At 41.9% G+C, this 19,222-nt stretch overlaps 2 protein-coding genes across 9 annotated transcripts in view; one reads left to right on the top strand and one right to left on the bottom strand.

Annotated features, from left to right (window-relative positions):
* The window catches only part of TECTB (tectorin beta), a 114,042-nt gene extending 94,989 nt beyond the window's left edge, over nucleotides 1-19,053 (bottom strand). For all 7 annotated transcript variants that reach the window (XM_077126023.1, XM_077126025.1, XM_077126022.1 and 4 more), the window contains exon 1: nucleotides 15,149-19,053. The gene's annotated coding sequence lies outside the window, so the exon portion shown is untranslated. The remainder of the gene's footprint in view (nucleotides 1-15,148) is intronic.
* Nucleotides 1-19,222, top strand: part of GPAM (glycerol-3-phosphate acyltransferase, mitochondrial) — a 74,001-nt gene that overhangs the window by 15,517 nt on the left and 39,262 nt on the right. The window lies entirely within an intron of this gene.

The following is a 19,222-nucleotide window of genomic DNA, read 5'->3' as shown; positions in this document are numbered from 1 at the left end:
GATCCACAGCTTCATCTTGGCTTTCTCAGCTTGTTTATTAAAGTGTCTAAAGTCAGTTTCCTCTTCTGTAAAATGGGTATAATACTGTTCTCCTGGGATTACTTTGAAAATAGAAATTCTGCATTCAAAAAATATTCTAAATATAAGGTATGGGGTAAGGGGCTACAGTGCAGACTGAGATGGAGAAAGGTCCCTGCCCTCATGGAAGTTATATTTGAATGGGAGAAAGAGCCATTAAAAAAATCACCCATAGAGATAGGTAATTCCAATCTATGTTGAGAAAAAGAACAAAGGACCTAATTTTGATGGCGGTGGAGAGCTAGCTAAGAATGGCCTCTTTGCTAAACAGCTGTCTCGACCAGGATGTGGTCTGTGCTCAGTAAATACAACACTGCCAAGTCCCTGCATCTCCGTGGGGCTCAGAATCTGTGGGTATAAAATGGGGTGCTTGGACAACCTGATTCCTCAGTCTGAGCTACTGGTCTCTGGCATTTTATGATTCTGTGGATCGGCAGCAGAGGGCACAGCAACACAGAGCCAATTAAATGAGGGCCTCCTGACTCCCTGCCCAGTGTCCTTCTTCCTGGGAACCTCCACTGACGGAAAGAGGCTGGGTCAGAATTCAAAGAAGGCAGGAGGAAAACTGGCTCCTTGGTGACTTATTCTGTCTCTCTCTCTGCATTTCCTCCTTCCTTCTTCCCCCAGCTGGAGCCCTGCAAACTCACTTTCCTTGGGCGGCTCCTAGCAGCAGACAACCCTTAAACCCATTTCCAGAGAACCGGAACAGAACAAGTTCCCTGTGTCTTTCCTCCCCGAGTACCTACCTGCACAACTTGGGGCAGTCCTCCCTGAGGATGAAATTCCAAGCTCTGGGGGGCAGGGAGGAGAGCAGCAGCTGAGGATTTGGGGGTGGGGCTGTGTGAGGAAGGGGCTCTGGGCTCCATCACTGTTCCTTGGCTGCCCATGAGTGCTCTCGAGGCCGCCTCCTTCTCTACCCAAACAGCCTCCCCCAGGAGCACTGTGTTCCTTTTGCCTGGACACAGTCTCTTTTGTGAATGCTCAGGCCAGGGCATTAGCTCCTGCTCCTGTAAAGAGCATTTTTCCCAGACAAAGCCAGAGCTCTGGGTGGGGTGGGGGTGGGGTTGGGGGGAAGTTAACCTTTCCCACCTTGAGTGGCGAAAGGCAATGTTCTGCTGTAGGCTCCTGAAAAAAAAAAGGTCATGCCAGTGTCTTTAATTCTCCCCCACCTTCCCTGTGGAGGACGCTATTCCCGTGACCCACAGAGCTATCTGATTCTCTCACTACCCCCACTTCCCTACCTTGGGCCTCACTCCTGCTTGCAGTCATCTGTTGGTCAGTCCCTGCCTCTTGCTTGCTGGTCACCCAGCTTAGTAGAACCCAAGAGGCAATGGTGTTTTAGCCCATGATGCCCGAAGGAGCAACAGTGGTGGGGGAAGATGGGAAGAGGCAGGGGACTGTTCCTCACGTGAATTCCATATTTGAAAACTCCCTGGTTGGTGGAGCCGTCATGGAGAAATGGAGGTTGAAAAAGGAATGGAGATGCTATGTGATAAAAAATACACTAGACAGAGGGCCTTTGGATGGCAAATTGTGCCCCCAGTACATTACCCAAACAGATCATAGAGGAAAATGTCATCAAGTTTGCAATGGAAAGCCCTCCTTCACCACCATTTGGTTCCCAGAATCCAGAGCCTTGCTAGTCCCACCAAAGTGGCCACCTGGTTTTCCAAGGAGAACAATGTAACGTCTAATGGGGCTCCTGGTTGTCATGCCAAGCCAGCACTAATTAAAATACTCCATCATCACTCCTGGACTCTCAAGCTGCCAGCAAGCAAGAGTCCTCTTCTCATCCCAGCTGCCTGCCTTGCCTCAGTGCACTTGCTTATCGCGCCTTGGATTTGGCACACAGCTGGTATCCTGTGGGACTAAGGCTGACTTTGTGTATTTGGCTTCAAGATCCTGCTAGAAATCAGGCTGATCAAAAAACTACCCAAAATGAGTCTTGAAAGAAAGTGACATTCATGTCCCATGGGCTGGCCTTGCTCTGCCAGCTACAAGTATATTTGCTGGAAGACATGGTTGCCACGAGCTTAACCCTGGGAGCTGCCAGTACTGTGTTGATGATGGCTTTTATTTATTTATTTTTTAAAGTCAATTCCAAAAAATGACTATGAAGAGCAAGAGCCTGAGAAAATAAAAAATCTTGGGACTCAGAGCTCTTCTAGGACTTGTCCACGGGAAAGCCAGGGGCACTAAGGGGTAGCAGGCAGGTCTGCCTTCTCCCCACCCCCAGCTGTGCTCCCTGATCAGATATCCTCAGGGACCACAGGAGAGGAGCTGAGCAGTCCCTTGGCACCTCACCAGGGCAGCAGCAGCAGCCCTGACCTCCAGCAAACGTCCCATGGGGCAGATTTTAATTATCTGTTGGGATGATGCTCAAAGGGAGCCTTCTGCTGGGCGTAGAGAGTGGGGGACTAGGGCGCAGAGGGAGGCTGGGAGCCTCCATCCACTCTGAATAAGCACCAGGAAGAATGGTATGCATGCTTAGATCACAGAAAATGTGTCCTCTAATCCTGATTGCATGGTGCTGTGTATCCCTGGGGATTTGCTGCTCTCCTTTGAAGGCCCCCTTGTTATACCACCATCCCAGCCCCACAACTAATGAGCTCTGTGATCCTGGGCAACAAGGCACAGTTACTGTTCTTAAGGAACTCACAACCTGGTAGAAGAGCCAGGTAATTAAACAGGCAATTCAGTGTGGCATACAGCGTAGAAAGGGCAACCATAGACGAGTCCAGAGTATTCACAGGGTAACTCCTGCCCCCCACCTCTCACTTGATCTGCCCTTGCCCTAGAATACCTCCTCCATTCAAACTGTATCAAAGGTAGTTCTCCTTCAGGGAGCTCCAATGGTTTCTTAACACTCATGGTTCCCACTTGCCTGTCTACAGATGGTGCTGGTCTGGGATGGCTTTTTCCAGTTTGGGGTGACATAAAAGAACTGAGGACAAAGTAGCGAGCCTTTAATACAGTACAGTGTATTCAATTAGAGCAACTGCCCCCTTTATTCTGAGAGTTTCTCTTTTTTACTTGTTTGATTTTAAAAATATTCTTTATTTTATCAAGTTATAGTGTTTGGACAATGCCAATTTATTTTATTTCAGTTTTAATACTGTAATGGGGCATTTTAAAAAGTTAGCATTCCTTCACTATTTTAGCTCCAAGTTTGGGGAGCATTGCCCAACAAGCCACATCTCTGAAGTTAACACTAATGCCCCAAACCCATGGAGGAGCCCTTGGGGTGTCTTTCTTCTTTTCTGATTTCCCAATCAGTAGCAGAGTGGCAGAGCTGGTATATTCAAATTCCACTCATTTCCCCAAGACACTTGGCTGGCTGTGGCAGCCAAATCCTTTAAATAGAAAGTACTCTTTTCTTAGCCTCCCAGACTTCTGTATGTTTAATGCCTTGAGTATCCACTTTCTGGGCCAAACTCATGAAAATCTAAAGGGGAATTATCCATCTCAGAGAGCAGTTGCAATGGAAATAAAAGCCATTAGTACCCACTGTTATCAGGATGTTTAATTTTTCATTGATATTTCAAGAGAAACGTTGATCTTCAGAGGTGTGTTAACCTGATCTCCAGCATTCACTTCGATGTAGTGTAGAGGCAGCTGCAGAAGATGCCAGTATCCTGACTTAGGGTAATTTTAGGGGTCCTGTGTCTAGCCAGTTTAGGGGATCCTCCTCGTTAAAAGATCTGCTCTGGCTAAATGAAGTCCCATATTGCATATAATTACCCTGCCATTTTTAATATGGTCCAGGGCGTTGAAGTTCCCCAAGAAGCTTGCCCTCAGGCAAGTCAACTCCCAATCATACAAGTGGTAAAGTCCAAGTTTCTGGGCTGTAGTGGAATGTTTTTGAGTTAAAAGGTCATTTTGATTAAGTGAGTCGTGCTAGGCTTAGAGATTTAGCTGTATGGACGGTTTTGTTTTGCCTGTGTTTGCAATTTTGTCTTTGCTCTGGGAGGGCAACTTCAAAGGACACTTTTGTGTTTGGATTGAGGTCAAGGATATAACTTCTGCATGATAATTGTAGACACCCTCTTCTCCCTCTGTCCAGCTCTCCCAAGGGACCCAATTCAGCCCTTGGCACACAGTGAGAAAACAAAAAATGATCATAATGATAATGATGATAAATACATTTTGGAGAGACTCAGTTTCTGGTAGTTTCCACCTAGACCTAATAGGAGTACTGAATTAATTAATCTTGTTAACTTGCTTATTTCGCTATTGGAAGAAAGTTCTTTCTTTAACTTGATAATTGCTTGGTTTGCAATCCTAAGCAAAGTAAGGAGTGGGAGGATGAGGCTGGTGGGCAATAAAGCGTCTCCTAGTTCCTCACATCTGGGACCCTGGCTGCTTATTCAGGGGATAATCCAATCCAAGGAACAACAATCTTGATTCACTTGAGCTTATGTAATTATGCTTGACATGTATGGGCTATTATGCCAACACAGTCCCACTGAACCCGTTCCTTTTGCAGTAGACAGCCCTCTGGCTGGTTAGCAGCTTGAGGCAGTAGCAAGAATACCGTAGAGAGCTTCAAGGGATGTTTCTCATCATGGCTTTGCTATCAATCATCTCTGTAGCCCTGGCAAGTGGACTTATGTCTCTGGATCTTGGTTTCTTCATCTGTACAATGAGATGTTGGATGAGATGTTTCTCAGTCTCAGTGCAATTGACATTATGGTCCAAATAAATCTTTGTCATGGGGCTGTGCCGTGTGCTCTAGATGTTTAGCAGTATCCTGGCCTCTACTCACTACATGCTAGTAGTACCCCTCTCTTCAGCTGGAGAAATAAAAAATGTCTCCAGACATCGACAAATGTCAATGCGGAATTGTGGACAAGGGAACTTCTACTTGTACATTACCAGCACTGTTCCTTTTGGTACAATGATCCAATCATGGGTTTTATTAGCTCCCCTGGGTTCTAAGTGTCTCACGGACAAAGACCCTGCCCTGGACGTCCCTGGCAGCTGCTGCACCACTTCCCATGTGGAAAATACCTTGGTGTTTGTTAGCCTGACATGGTAGGAGACATCCTGGTGTAGTGATCAGATCAGAACTCTGAGTTTCACAGCAAAGACAGTGCTCTTCTGGAAAAAAAGGGGGGGCCTTTTCAAACCCCAGCTCTGTCACTTACACCCACTGTGACCTTGGAAATCTATGTCACCCTTCTGAACTTCAGCTGTCATATCTGAAAATTCAGGGATCAAAAGCACCCCTGTGTCATAGAGATGTGGTGAGAATTAAATAGAATGCACAGAGAGCACACAGAACAGTCCTGGCATGTACTAAGTGCTCAATCAGAAATTCATTTTTATCAATCATATGCATCATCTTAAATATTAATTATAAACAATGAATATTAAACTGACAACAAAAAGATGGAAGTTTGGGTGGATGAAAAGGCATGAGGTTGCCTCATTCTGTTACTGATGAGGAGCCCAAGGTTCAGAGAGGGGAAGGCTGCCCAGGACCTCGTTTGGGGGTAATGGCGGATCAGGGAAAGGCCCCATATCTCTAGGTTCTAGTCAGATGCTGGTGCGACCCCCCGGGGCTGCTTTCCTGCTCGAGCATTTAAATCCAGATTTACAAAATTGTATACAAATTGAGGGGAAAAACCCTATTGGTTTAAAAATGGTGAGGTGTTTGCAGAGGGAATCTGTCTTGGAGGCTGTTTCCCATGGGACTCTTTTTTTCAGGGTGAAAGAGAAGTGAATATTTTGTTTAATATGTTTCTAACTGTCTAGGGCTACCCCAGGGAAGGGAAGGGATTTTCTCACTTTTCATCTTGGTTAGATGGGGCAGGAAAAGGAGGCTGAGTGTTTTACCATCACTCACTCACTCACTCATTCTCTCTCTCTGGCTTCCATATGAAGACAGAAAAATTCTTCTTCTGTCATGTACACACATACACACTTTCTCTCTCTCACACAGTCACACATGCATTTTCTCTCACACTTACATGCTCTCTCACACACATTCACTACACACTGCACTCACACATTCTTTCTTACACACATACATGCTCTCTCATGACACACACATTCTCTCTCTTTCTCTCTCTCTCTCACACATACATGCACACACAGAATATAAACTCCGTGACACTCTCAAAGGAGAGTGCAGCAAGGAGGAGGAGGCTTTGCCCCCAAAGCTCCATTACTTATGCACAGCTGAGCACTACAGAAACCATTTCCTTTGTCCCTTGGTCTCCCACCTTCTCAGAATTCAGCCCTTGCCTCCCAGCCCAGCCCCAAGGGACTGGTGAATTTCTATTTTGCTTTATTCAGTCTCAAGAGCCACTTTGAATTACTAAACAACTGAGAACGAATAATGTCCACCTTCTAAAAGGGGCTACAAGAGATTTCTCTGGGCTGCCTCAGACCCTGTGATTTAGCTGTTGTCTTTTGACTCAGACCAATAGCTCATAAGTTGGCCTGAGAAGGAAAGACTGAAGTTTTCAGGCTCAGTGGTTGCAAGAGGAAGCTTTAACAGTCAGAGTGACCCAATCTACTTTTTCCTTCAATATTGACTATTTGGGTCCTATTTGAGAGAGAAGTTTATGCGGGTCTATTAGGGTGTTGGCATGTGAAATCAGGTGTAATTACAATATGAATGGAGCCTTAGTTAAAAGGGAGTGACTTATTTGAATTAAACTCTACTGTAGTCTTAAGTAATGGTTTTAATTCAGTCAAGAAGTTGAATCAGTAGCCATAATTCCTACCAGAACCCTACCCCCTATTTTGCCTTTTTAAATTTAACATTTTAGCCACTTGCTGTCTTTCTTATGTGTTTCATGCAAGCTGAACCTATATTTTAATGCTTTTCTTCTGCTCTCTCTCCCCTTTATTTTTTTTATCCTCTTCTAGCCTAGCATAGATGACTCAGAGGTGGGATCTGCAAACTGTAGCCGATACCTGTTTTATAGATAAAGTTCTGTCGGCACACAGCCATGCCCATTTGTTTAGGTATTGTCTGTGATTGCTTTTGCACTATAACAGCAGGGTGGAGTAGTTGCAATACAGACTGTATGGCCACAGAGCCTAAAATATTTGCTCTCTCTACCTTTAAACAACTCCCAACTTTGGGCATGAGCACTGGAGGCAAATATGCCTGTGTTCAAATATTGTCTTGGTTACTTGCTTGCTGTGACATTGGAAAGACTGCATAACCTCCCTGTGAAACCTAATCTGTACCATGGAGTAATAATACCTGCTTGGAGGGTTGCTGTGAGAACTGAGTGAGCAAGCCTTTGTAAGAACTGACAGCCCTGTAACTCACGAAGAATAAATGCTCAGCTATTATGATGACCATTCATTCATTTATTCAACAGCAAGTATGCATTTAGTGCTTTCTCTGTGCTAAGCCTGTGGGGGCTACAGCAGTGATCAAGACATGGAAGGTCCCTGCTTTCATGGAGTTCACATTCTAATAGGAGAAGTTAGACAATAATCAAGAGAACAAATAAATCAGTAGATTATTTCCAGACAGTGATAAGTGCTATAAATAAAATAAAATAAGGCAATATAGAAGATGACAAGGCAGGGCACAGAACGTTGCTAGCTGAGCCAAGACTTAAAAATAAGAATGAGTCATCCATGCAAACATCTGGAGAAGGAATTTTCCTGGCAGAGGGGACAATAAATATGGAGGTCCAGAGCCAGGGATGACCTTGAGATGGTCCTGGAACAGAGAGAGGGACTGAAGCAGAGGGAAGAAGTAAGGGGAGAATGGTAGGGGATGAGGGAGGAGAGGTAAGCAGTAGGAGCTTTAGGCTTTGAGAAGATCCTTAATTTTTAGGACCATGGATGGGGAAGATGTGGACCAGGTCCGGCCTCTGTCTATGATATTAGGGCTATTATCCTTTCTCTTTAGACTCTAGCACTGGTGATTTTTGGAGACAGGAGGTGAGCAGGGACCCATGTGAGACCTTGTTGAAATGGCAGCTCTAGCTGGAACAAGCCATTCATGCTGCCTTGGCTGGACCCAGTTACCTCACTTGGGCTTTTCTCCTTTCAGTGCCCCTAACTCACCTGAAAGAACTTCTGACCAAGGCCATTACCTCTTTGAGAGCATTCTTATCAGGAGAATTTCAATGCTTCTCCAGGTGGAGCACTTAGAGTGGAAATCAGTTTATGTAATCTTAAAACCCTCTAATATATTTTCAGCAACATAAGACCACCAGATAATCATTTTGTCCCTAGAGTCACTCAGAATTCATAGCTCAGGTCCCTTAATTAGCATTTCTTTTATGTCTGGACCATTGAACAGGCGTGAAGAGCCCCCATGATAGTATTTTAGCTGTTTGAGGTTGAAAAGAAGGCTTTAGATACAATCGGTTACTCTAACTGCTTCCAGAGTAGCTAATACTAACAGTCATATAGTCCTTGAGAGTTTCAAAGCACTGCCACATACTTGGCTCATTTAAAGGTAAAAGTATACTTTTGGCTTACCTACCTTTATCTGTTTTGGATGACAATGATGACTCCTTCTTCTCCACCTCCTTTTTCTCCTCCTCCACTTCTTGCTCTTTTTTCTTCATCATCTTCTTGATCATCTTTTTTTTTTTTTTTTTTAACCACAAAGCTCTTTATTGGTAAGCACCTACCTCACTAATAGTAGCCAATATTCCCTTACAATGTACAAATCTTGACTGGCTTTAGACATTGTTAAAAAAAAAAAGGTCCAAATGTGGCTATCTTCCAAATCATGCTTTTGAACACCGCTTCTTTTTTTTTTTTTTTAACTTTTTTTATTAATTAAAAAAAAACAAACAAAACATTTAGATATCATTCCATTCTACATATACAATCAGTAATTCTTAATATCATCACATAGTTACATATTCATCATTTCTTAGTACATTTGCATCGATTTAGAAAAAGAAATAAAAGGACAACAGAAAAAGAAATAAAATGATAATAGAGAAAAAAAAACTATACATACCATACCCCTTACCCCTTGCTTTCATTTACCACTATTTCAAACTGAATTTATTTTAACATTTGTTCCCCCTATTATTTATTTTTATTCCATATATTCTACTCTTCTGTTGATATAGTAGCTAAAAGGAGCATCAGACATAAGGTTTTCACATTCACAGAGTCTCATTGTGAAAGCTATATAATTGTTCAATCATCATCAAGAAACATGGCTACTGGAACACAGCACTACATTTTCAGGCAATTCCCTCCAGCCTCTCCACTACATCTTGAACAACAAGTTGATATCTACTTAATGCGTAAGAATAACCTCCAGGATAACCTCTCAACTCTGTTTGGAATCTCTCAGCCATTGACACTTAGTCTCATTTCACTCTCCCCCTTTTGGTCGAGAAGGTTCTCTCAATCCCTTGATGTTAATTCTCAGTTCATTCTAGGGTTTTTCTCAGTCCCTTGATGCTGAGTCTCAGCTCATTCCAGGATCTCTGTCCCACATTGCCAGGAAGGTCCACACCCCTGGGAGTCATGTCCCACACAGAAGGGGGAGGGTGGTGAGACTGCTCGTCGTGTTGGCTGGAGAGAGAGGCCACATCTGAGCAACAAAAGAGGCTCTCTTGGGGGTGACTCTTAGGCCTAAATTTTAAGTAGACTTGACCTATCCTCTGTGGGGTTAAGTTTCATGTGAACAAACCCCAAGACTGGGGGCTCAGCCTATAGTTTTGGTTGTCTACACTGCTTGTGAGAATATCAAGAATTCAACTTGGGGAAGTTGAATTTCTCCCCACTCTCACCATTCCCCAAAGGGGGCTTGCAAATACTTTTCTAGTCACTGATTAAATCATTCTTGGATTCATCGGGGCATCACTCTGGACAAACCAACAAAATCTCATGTGCTACCTGAGATTCCAAGCACTTATGACATTCAATCAAACTATCTACATGAGTTATATTAGGAAATGCTCTAGTCAAAATCTAAATTTTGTAACAAATAAACATTTTTTGCTTTAGTCTCATACATAAGGTGACATTTTAAAGTATTATCATCTATTTTCAGCACCCTGCAATAATGACATTCCTTTGTTCTTCCTCATGCAAAAACATTTTTAAAATTTGTACATTGTACATTTCACTATTATTATACACTCTAGGCATTCCTAGATTATACCATCTCGATCTTTAACATCTATCTTTCTTTCTGATTTCATTTATGTCCCCAGCCCTCCTCCCTCTATCATTCTCACATGCAGCTCCATTCAGTGTTTTAACATAATTACATTACAGTTAGGTAGTATTGTGCTTTCCATTTCTGAGTTTTTGTATCCAGTCCTGTTGCACAGTCTGTATCCCTTCAGCTCCAATTACCCACTATCTTACCTTATTTCTATCTCCTGATGGTCTCTGTTACCAACGACATATTCCAAGTTTATTCACTAATGTTGGTTCATATCAGTGAACCCATACAGTATTCGTCCTTTAGTTTTTGGCTAAGAACACTGATTCTTAATCTGGGGTCCATGAATGACCTTGGAGAGAGGTTATGAACCCCTTAAAATTGAATATAAGCTTTTATATGTACAGAAAAAGTCTGGGATTTCATCAGATTCTCAAAGTATACCCTGACTCCAGGAGTTAAAAACTACTGCTTGAAAGACATTACTGACTCAATCAACAGGACAGTTAGAACATGCTGGGGGCAGGTGTGGTGATGGTGGGAGCAGTTAAGCCTGAAATTCTATAGTACCAAATTCATAAGTTTATGATCTGGGCAAACAAGGGGGATTTATGCTTGGATCAAATGAAACCTTCCTTTCGGAGGACTAGACATTTTCCTAGGAAGACCATGCTACCTGCCAATGTAAAATAGTACCCGCTATGTGCCAGGCACTGTTTGTGTACTTTATAGATTATAACTCTTGTGGTAGTAGGTTGAATTATGTACCCAAGAGAGAAATATGTTCTTAATCTCAGTCCACTCTTGTGGGTATGAACCCATTGTAAATAGAACCCTTTGAAGGTGTTTAGTTTAGTTTTTGTATTGTGCTCACTCAGGTTTTGTTAAAGCCAGGTAATTTAGATAATTAGAAACAGGGTTAGTATGCTATTTTCTTTAGAAAAATCTATAATTTAAAAGCTAACAACAGTTAGTTATAAAGAGGTATGTATAGAACATCTAAGAAAATAAATTTTCCAAAAGAAAATCTTTGAGTTTCTATGTGCCCTCAAAAGCAATAAAACTAAATTTCTTTCAAATTTCAATTCAAATTTCTTCCCTAAATTTCAGCTGAAACAGGATGGGTCTTAATCCAGCTTACAGAAGAAACTGAGTAACAGTGAGAGAAAACCACATGGAGGAGAAGGGAGGTCAATGGAATCTGACAGAGAAAGTAGAGGACACTGCCACATAATAGAAAAGCCAAGGATGCAAGGATCACCAGCAGTCAGCCCTGAATGTCACTGTCTTCAGACAGAAAGCATCACTTTGCTGATGCCTTGATTTTGGACTTTTCCTAACCTCAAAACCACGAGCTGATAAATTCCCCATAGGTTAAGCCAACCCATTGCTTGGTATGTGTTTTAGCAGCCAGGAAACTAAGACAATTTTTAATCCTTATAACAATCCTATAACATAGTTACTACTATTAGCCCTGTTTTACAGATGAGGAAACTGAGGTATGCAATAGTAAAACCATAGATTGAGTTTATGCTCAACATCCCAAGACCACGAACAATCCTGGACAATGTACTTTGTCTAACTAAATAGTAATTCAGAATAATTATCACTTTGTATGTGTCTAAATGGTGGCCATGCTGTAATATTGAAGCATATGCCTAATTAATAACAGGCTTCCTATATTTGCCATCTCTGGTTTTGTAAATAAGGAGTTTAGCAGATCATTTGCAGAGGAGAGCTAGCTGACCTCTCTGCTTAATTAGAATTTGGCTAAGAGCCACTATAATTTATAAAATGGAGTTACTGAACAAGTAGGTTATTTTATTGTTTTTACTACTAAAAAAATTCACACTGTGTACATAAGTGTGGTGGTTTGAAGCTGCATGTATCCCAAAAAGTCAAGTTCTTAAATTTAATCCATTCCTATGAGTATGGACCTATTGTAAGTAAGACTTTTGATGAGGCTACTTCAGCTAAGATGTGATCCACCTCATTTGGGATGGGTCTTAATCCTCTTACTGGAAGAGGACTCATTCTTTTATAAATAGAATGCATACAAAGAAAGAGAGAGAGAGAAAGCTATGGAAGCAAGAAGCTGAAAGCAACAAAACTCTCAGAAAAGAAGGAAAAGATCAGCAGATGCTGCCATGTTCCTTGCCATGTGGCAGAGGATGTAAGGATTACTAGCAGGCAGTCTTTAAGCAGAAAACACTGCCTTGATGATGCCTTAATTTGGATATCATTCTCAGCTTCAAAACTGAAAGCTAATAAATTCCCATTGTAAAGCCAATTCATTTCATGGTATCTGCTTTCAGCAGCCTAGGAAACTAAAACAATATTGCATGCCTCAACTCTACGGAGCTTAAAATCAACTACACTTTATTACTTGGAAGTTAAAGTTTCATTCATTCCAGGATTTTGCTCAATTAATGGGACTTTAGATACAATTCACTCTTTACCTAGATGATATTTAAAGAGCCATGATCGGAAATTTTATGTGGACTATCACTTATGAACTCAATTTATGAATGATCTAGAGAAACACCATCAATAGATGTTAACGTTTGTTTAATCTAACGTATAATCTATCATGGGAATCCTACAATTCATGTACTTGTGCTTAATTTACATTTATGTTTCAGTGATTCATGGAGGGAAAGTATAATAAACCAGAACTGAAAGGTCCTGGAAAAAGTAACATAAAACAATTTGACAAAGGGGAAGAATATTTCACCATTTTGCAAGAAGAATTGAATGTATAACAGGAATGAGGCGAGGTATATGTCCCCCTAATTGACTGAAGGGTTGGCATCAATAATCTGCCCAATCAATAGTATCAAAAAATAGGGGTATATGGAAACATATTCCCAAATAATTGACTTTCATATATGGACATAATCTTTTAAAAGAAATTTCAAAAATTTTATGGAATAAAATGAGGATGACTGTCCATTATAAATGATTTGGTTGAAACTACATTCTGTTGTAGTGTGCTCACTCAGGTTTTACTAAAGACAGGTAATTCAGATAATTAGAAACAGGGTCAGTATGCCATTTTCTTTAGAAAAATCTATGATTTAAAAGCTAAAGAGTTAGTCTTAAAGAGGTATGTATAGAACACTTAAGAAAATAAATTTTCCAAACGAAAATCTTTGAGTTTCTATAGCCCTTAAAAGTAATAAAACTAAATTTCTTTCTAAATATTCTAAAAACGAACTTTAGTTAAACTTTGTTGCTCTTTCTTCAAATTAGACTTAAAAAGTGAGGTTCTAGTTTAATTCATTAGGAAAATAATAATCTAAATGCCAAGTAGTTCTCCTTCTCTTTGTCCTTTTTAGAAACATTCTTTCCTTTTTGATAAAGATTGATTCCAAGGGAGGAAAGAAAAATTGATCTGTCAGTCTGTCTCTAGCCATGTGTAGCTTTCCCTTTAAAGTATATTCAATTCCTTCCTTCTAGTATATTGGGCATATGGGTGTTTACTTTTTACTTTCAAGCCTTTGCTTTGCCTTGTTCTCATCTGTGCCACTCTGTTCCCTGGCGGAACATTCCCCCCCACCCCCCACCCCGCCGAACTGTTATGCTGGTCACTGCCAGAGATATGGGCCCCGTTCTCCCTTGTATTTATGTTGCTTCCGCTATTCGGGTCCAGGGAGCGGGAGGGATGGAAATCTGCCTCCCGCCTTTCTATCAAGCTTGGATACATGCCTGTCCCATGACCCCTAATGTCCCGGACTCCCAAAGCTCTACAGTTCACATGCTCTTCCTTGGATATATCTATTCCTAGAGCTCTCGTTGTTCAGGACTACTGACCATTGTAATAGGCACTTCCAGTCTCCTTAATTAATTAGTTTATTAATGACATCATGTATTTAGACATTCAACAAATAGATATTGAACATCTGCTGTGTACAAGGCACTGTTAAGTACCAGGGAAGCAGAGGGAGGGGATGGGAGAAGTCAAGAATGATATTTAAGGAGGAGAGGCAGATATTAAATGACTTTACTCTACAATTAAGTACCTAATTATAATTGTGATAAGTCCCATGGGGAATAAGCATACGACAAAGGGCTTGACTTCACTTGAAGGCTCAATAAAGGTTTTCATGAGGAGGTGCCATTTGAGCTGAGTTTTGAAGCATGAATTAGAGAGATGAAGTGGGGTGGGGGTGGGGGGGCAAGTGGAGGCAATTCCAGCCAAAGGAAACAGCAAGTGCAAGGGAAGGACAGAGCCTGGCATTCTTGAGGAACTTAAAAAATCCAGGGTGGCTGAAGCTGGGAAGAAAAAGGGGAAGTGAAAGTAGATGAGGGGGTGAGATTTGCAAGGGTAGGTGGTGCCTGACTTTAGAGGCCATGTTGAAGATTTTAGACTTTATCCTAAAAACTGTTAGGGATAATTGAATGGATTTTAAACAGAGTGGGAATGAGGCAGAGAGATGGGGGAGATTAGGGGATTTTGACATGATCAGTATTGAATTTTCAGACATTTATTATGACTGTTGTGTGGGGAATTTTGGGGAAGGGTAGTAGGTGGCAGGAGTAGACATGAAGAGACCATGTAGGAAGTTGTTATTCCTCCCAGGTAAGATGGTGCTGAAGGGTTAGGATATAGAGGTACAGAGGATAAGTGGATAATGGGTTTAAAGATATTTGGAAAGTAAAATTGACAGAAGTAAGCCTTAGCATAGATGTGGGAAGAAGTCAAGAATGACCCCTAGGTTCCTGGTCTGCTTTAGCATGGTGTGAGACTGGAAGAGAGCCTCAGGTCAGCAAACACTGCCAAGAGAAACTGTAGGAGGAAGAAAGAAACCCAGGAGGACATGGGGTTGTGAAAGTTAAGGAAAGTCCTCCTCTCTATATACAGATCTTGACCTTCCTCAACAATCCAATACTCTGATGTCAGTTTTTACAGCAGTAAAAAAGTTCTGGGTAAGTTTGGGTACTCACAGTCTAGCTCGTATTAGGATTCCACCTCCAGAAGAGTGATGTCCTTTTCTGCCAGCATCTCAACTCCATGAATCATCTTAGGTCATATCTGCCAAGTGCCAACAGCCATTTCAGGGCAGAGGTGTTATGCAAAATTTAGGAAGGAAAGAACTTTTTCCTGAAAGAAATGTCTTCAGAGATGCAATTCTGGGTACAACAAAGACAGGCTTTTATGATGTCATGCAGGCTAGGCTGACTTGATGGAAGCTCCTAAACCTCTTTATTCCAGATTAGGACCTTTGCTTTATCCTTGACAAATGAGAAGTTTCACTGAGGCTGTTCTGGTCATCATTAGGGCTGTTCACAAATATTTAGTTTTCTTATTAAGCATGTAGTATGCTTACACTTCTACACCCACTTGCTTTAAATGACTTGCTGTAGCCAGTGAAATATGAACAGAAGTGATGTATGGGTTATGAGCCAATACATAACCTTGGCAATTAAGAAAGTGTGTATCAAATTGGAGCCTCCATCAGCCTGGGCCCCTCAATGACTATTATGAGTAGACCCCTTATATTAACTGGCAATTGACATATAGCATAAACAAGAGATACATTTTGTTGTTTGAAGACTGAGATGTTTGTCACCGTATCATAACATAGCCTATCCTAACTTACACAGAGACACTCTTCCCAGAACAAAGTTACCGTAAGGTTCATATGAGTTTCAAAGATTTTTGGGCAAATTCTTTGTCAGGATTCAAGCTCAAAGGAATAGGATGTACTCTTGGGTCCCTAGAATCCCTGCAAAGATTAGCCTTTCCAAGCACAGGGCCCTGGCAGTCCAGCCCCTGAGATGAGAGTTCCTGAAGAACCACGGCCACTTCCTTAGCACATCCCAACAACCCTTTTAATCATGGCCACCATTTAGTAAGCTCTCATCATGTTGCAGGCTCTATGATAATTATCTTACATACATTATTCCATTGTATCTCAAAATACCCAATAAGTAAATGGACATTAGCAAATCCATTTTCAAAATGAAAGTACCACCAGGTTCTCACTGATACTAGTTGTATAATTTATCAGTTACAGGCTTGGGCTCTAGTATCAGAGAGATCACTTACTAGTTCACCTAATCCTCCCCATTGGAGAAATAGAGGTAATAATAGGACCTAGTCCATGGGGCTGTTGGAGGGACGGGCCCCTCATTTGCCCATTGGCTTTCAGATCCGTTCCCAACTTTCTCTGCTCCATCCTGTGGGATATGCCCTCTGCAAACTCATTGTCCAGGCTCCTTTGTAGTTTGACTCAGCCAATGAAAGGGGCTGGCAGGCGATTAGAAGTCAAAGAGAGGATAGAAGCCAGGGTTTCCTCTTCTTTCTCAGGTGGCATCCGGCAGTGGTAGCTCTGTGGTTTCAGCTCTCCCTGGGTAACCCCTTTCTTCTTAGCCCCAGCTCTCCTTGGTGGCTCTGGTTCCAAGGCTCTATTAACACTTCGCATTGTGACTTTAGCTGGAGGGAGGGAAGTGATCTTGTACTGCTAATCTTGGAACTGCTTCACTGTCCTCTTTTGCCCTTTTAGCTCTTCAACAACTTAAGTAGTCCCATATTAAAGTCCCACAAGTGAACTTCCTGGAATGGGCTTTATTTTCCTGACTGCGCCAATGCAGAGGATTGCCTGAGATTATGTCTGCAAAATATTTAGAAAAGTGCTTGGCACATAGTAAGTGCTCAATACAGGCTAGCTTTCAAAATGTACTTTCCTCCCACTTCGATTCTCTGCTGTAATTTGCTCTCGGCAGGCCCCTGCATGCAACAGGTCCTGAATTACTGCCCACCTACTCTTCCTTCTAGGCTGTCCAAGTTCATAGGTCTGGGATTCAGTTTTGATTCATCTTTGTTTCTCTAATCTTTACAGGGATTGTGTACAGGGATATGCCACAATTTTATTTTTAATTTTCCAAACTCTTCACTAGGGCTTAAAAAATCCTGCTTTATCTGGCCCCTTCCTGGCTTTGCAACACCTGCTCTCTCACTCTTCTTACTTCACTTCAGCCCACACTGAAGTGGGTTTTTTTTCAGTTCTCACTCTCTGCCAAGCTCTTTCCTCTCTCAGGGCCTTGGCATAAACTGTTACCTCTTCCTGAGAAGGATTTGTCTGTGTTCCCTCATCTTTCTTTCTCATACCCCAGCTCAGTTTGGCTGCCCCCACCTCCATCCTCTTTAGAGAGGCCCTCTGATTATCTTTTTTTGAGGGAGAGGGGTGCGTGGGCCTGGAATCTTCCCTGTCATATCTAATGCTGGTCACCTTTGTCATCCTCTGTAACAGATGCTGCCTGATAATTGTTTATTGTATGCCAAGTACTGTGAATTTGACCTTGTAGGATGCTGGATATTTTGCTTTGTTCTGGGATGCAGTTAAACTACTTGCAAATAGTATGACCCTTTGGGGACTGGCTTTTAAGCTTTGTTCATCAGAACTGGAGCAGCATTTACTCTAGGGCTAATTTTGTCTACCCCTGAGGTAAGAACTTCTGAATCCCCTGCCCAGTGCCCTGTGGACTGTGAGGTCCTCCCAGTCTGGGTGATAGGATCAGCCAGTATTACCGTATGATTACTGGGTACCTTTCCATTCTGGCTGGCAGGAACAGGAACAATTCCCTGCCTCTTTGTATGCCTAAGTGACTGTTCTCTCTGCTTCTTATGGGCGGTTTTCACCTTGGCATTGGGTAGTTTCCTCACGTGCACATGTTGATCAGTCCTCACTTCAAATTGGAGTGAGACCTTTTGCAGACCTCCTGAGCACATTCTCTGTGCAGCTTTAGTCTCTCTGGTACTCTTCCTTTGCAGCTGTAGCTGTCTTGACTTCTATCTCCTTAACTCAAAGAGTCTTCCTGGATTATCCCTCTTTCACAGCCTGGGCAGTAAACTGAGGCCATCATAGGACTCACTTCATTTGTTTTCCCTACCCAGAGGCCAATGTCCTGTACTGCTACCAATGCTTTCTATATTTTGCCTATTTTTAAACTTGTTTTGGGAAGGAGGGTAAATTCAGTCCCTATTACTCCATCTTAGCTGGCGAGACTGGATTACTATAAAAATTTTGTGTTCTAATGATGAAACAAATTGCCAATGGTGTCACCTGTTTCCAAAACAATTCTCATTAAGTAACCTGAAACATCTTGCTGTGCAATCCACATTCCCAACAGGTTGCAATTACACTTATGCAATGGGTGTTACAGAAGAGTCGCCCACATACGAACTTTCTAAAACAATCTAATTTTCTCATTGGGATTATATTAATTACTGAGAAGCTCTACTTCATTTCTTACAACTTTCTCTTTAGCAGTGACTTCACTAGGGCTCTCCTCTATTTTCTTCCTTCCCTCTTCCTCCCACCTTTTTCTCAGGGACTACTAATCTGTGTACAAAATTCCGAGATGTTTTGGCATTAGAATTTACATTATTCTATTCAGCAAACAGTTCTTGAGCTCTTAGGTTTGTGCCTGGAATCATGGTGTGTGTGAATTTGAATAAAGGACCTCGACCTCAAGAAGCTCCAGATCTTTTTTATACGAATAATCACTCCTACTGTTTTGAGTTGCTTTAAAAGAGCCCATCTGCATCTTGGGATGGATTTATAAACAGAAGTAGAAAGTTCAAGGGAAGAAATTCTTGATTTTCTTCTTGTTGTCCAGCTTCAGCAAGTATTTATTGAGGGCTTACTATAATCAAGATACTGTGGTGTTAGCTAGGAATCTAAGACAAGTCGGTAACATCAGGACTGACACAAATTGATAACTACCCAAGGTGTGGTACCATAATGCATCTTTGAGATTTCACAGGAGGATGTGATTATTGAGGGTTGGAGAGATTAGGGAAGACTTGGAGAATTTGTTTAGGAAAGAAATATGGAACTTAGAGTTGCATGAGCAGAATTAGCAGTATGAGTGTCCAATGCTTGACAAGGGACAATCAGAGAGGTTGAAGTGAAGGATTCCTGCTGGAGAACAGTGGGTGAGAGGTTGAGGCCTACCTATGGAGGCCTTGCATGCCAGACTAAGGGATTTGGACTGTGGGGAGATATCAATGGT

Source organism: Tamandua tetradactyla, chromosome 13 (genome assembly GCF_023851605.1).
Source record: "Tamandua tetradactyla isolate mTamTet1 chromosome 13, mTamTet1.pri, whole genome shotgun sequence".
NCBI classification, from domain to species: Eukaryota; Metazoa; Chordata; class Mammalia; order Pilosa; family Myrmecophagidae; genus Tamandua; species Tamandua tetradactyla.
The sequence above is the reverse complement of the archived record's forward strand: the minus strand, read 5'-3'. Positions and strand labels throughout refer to the sequence as shown.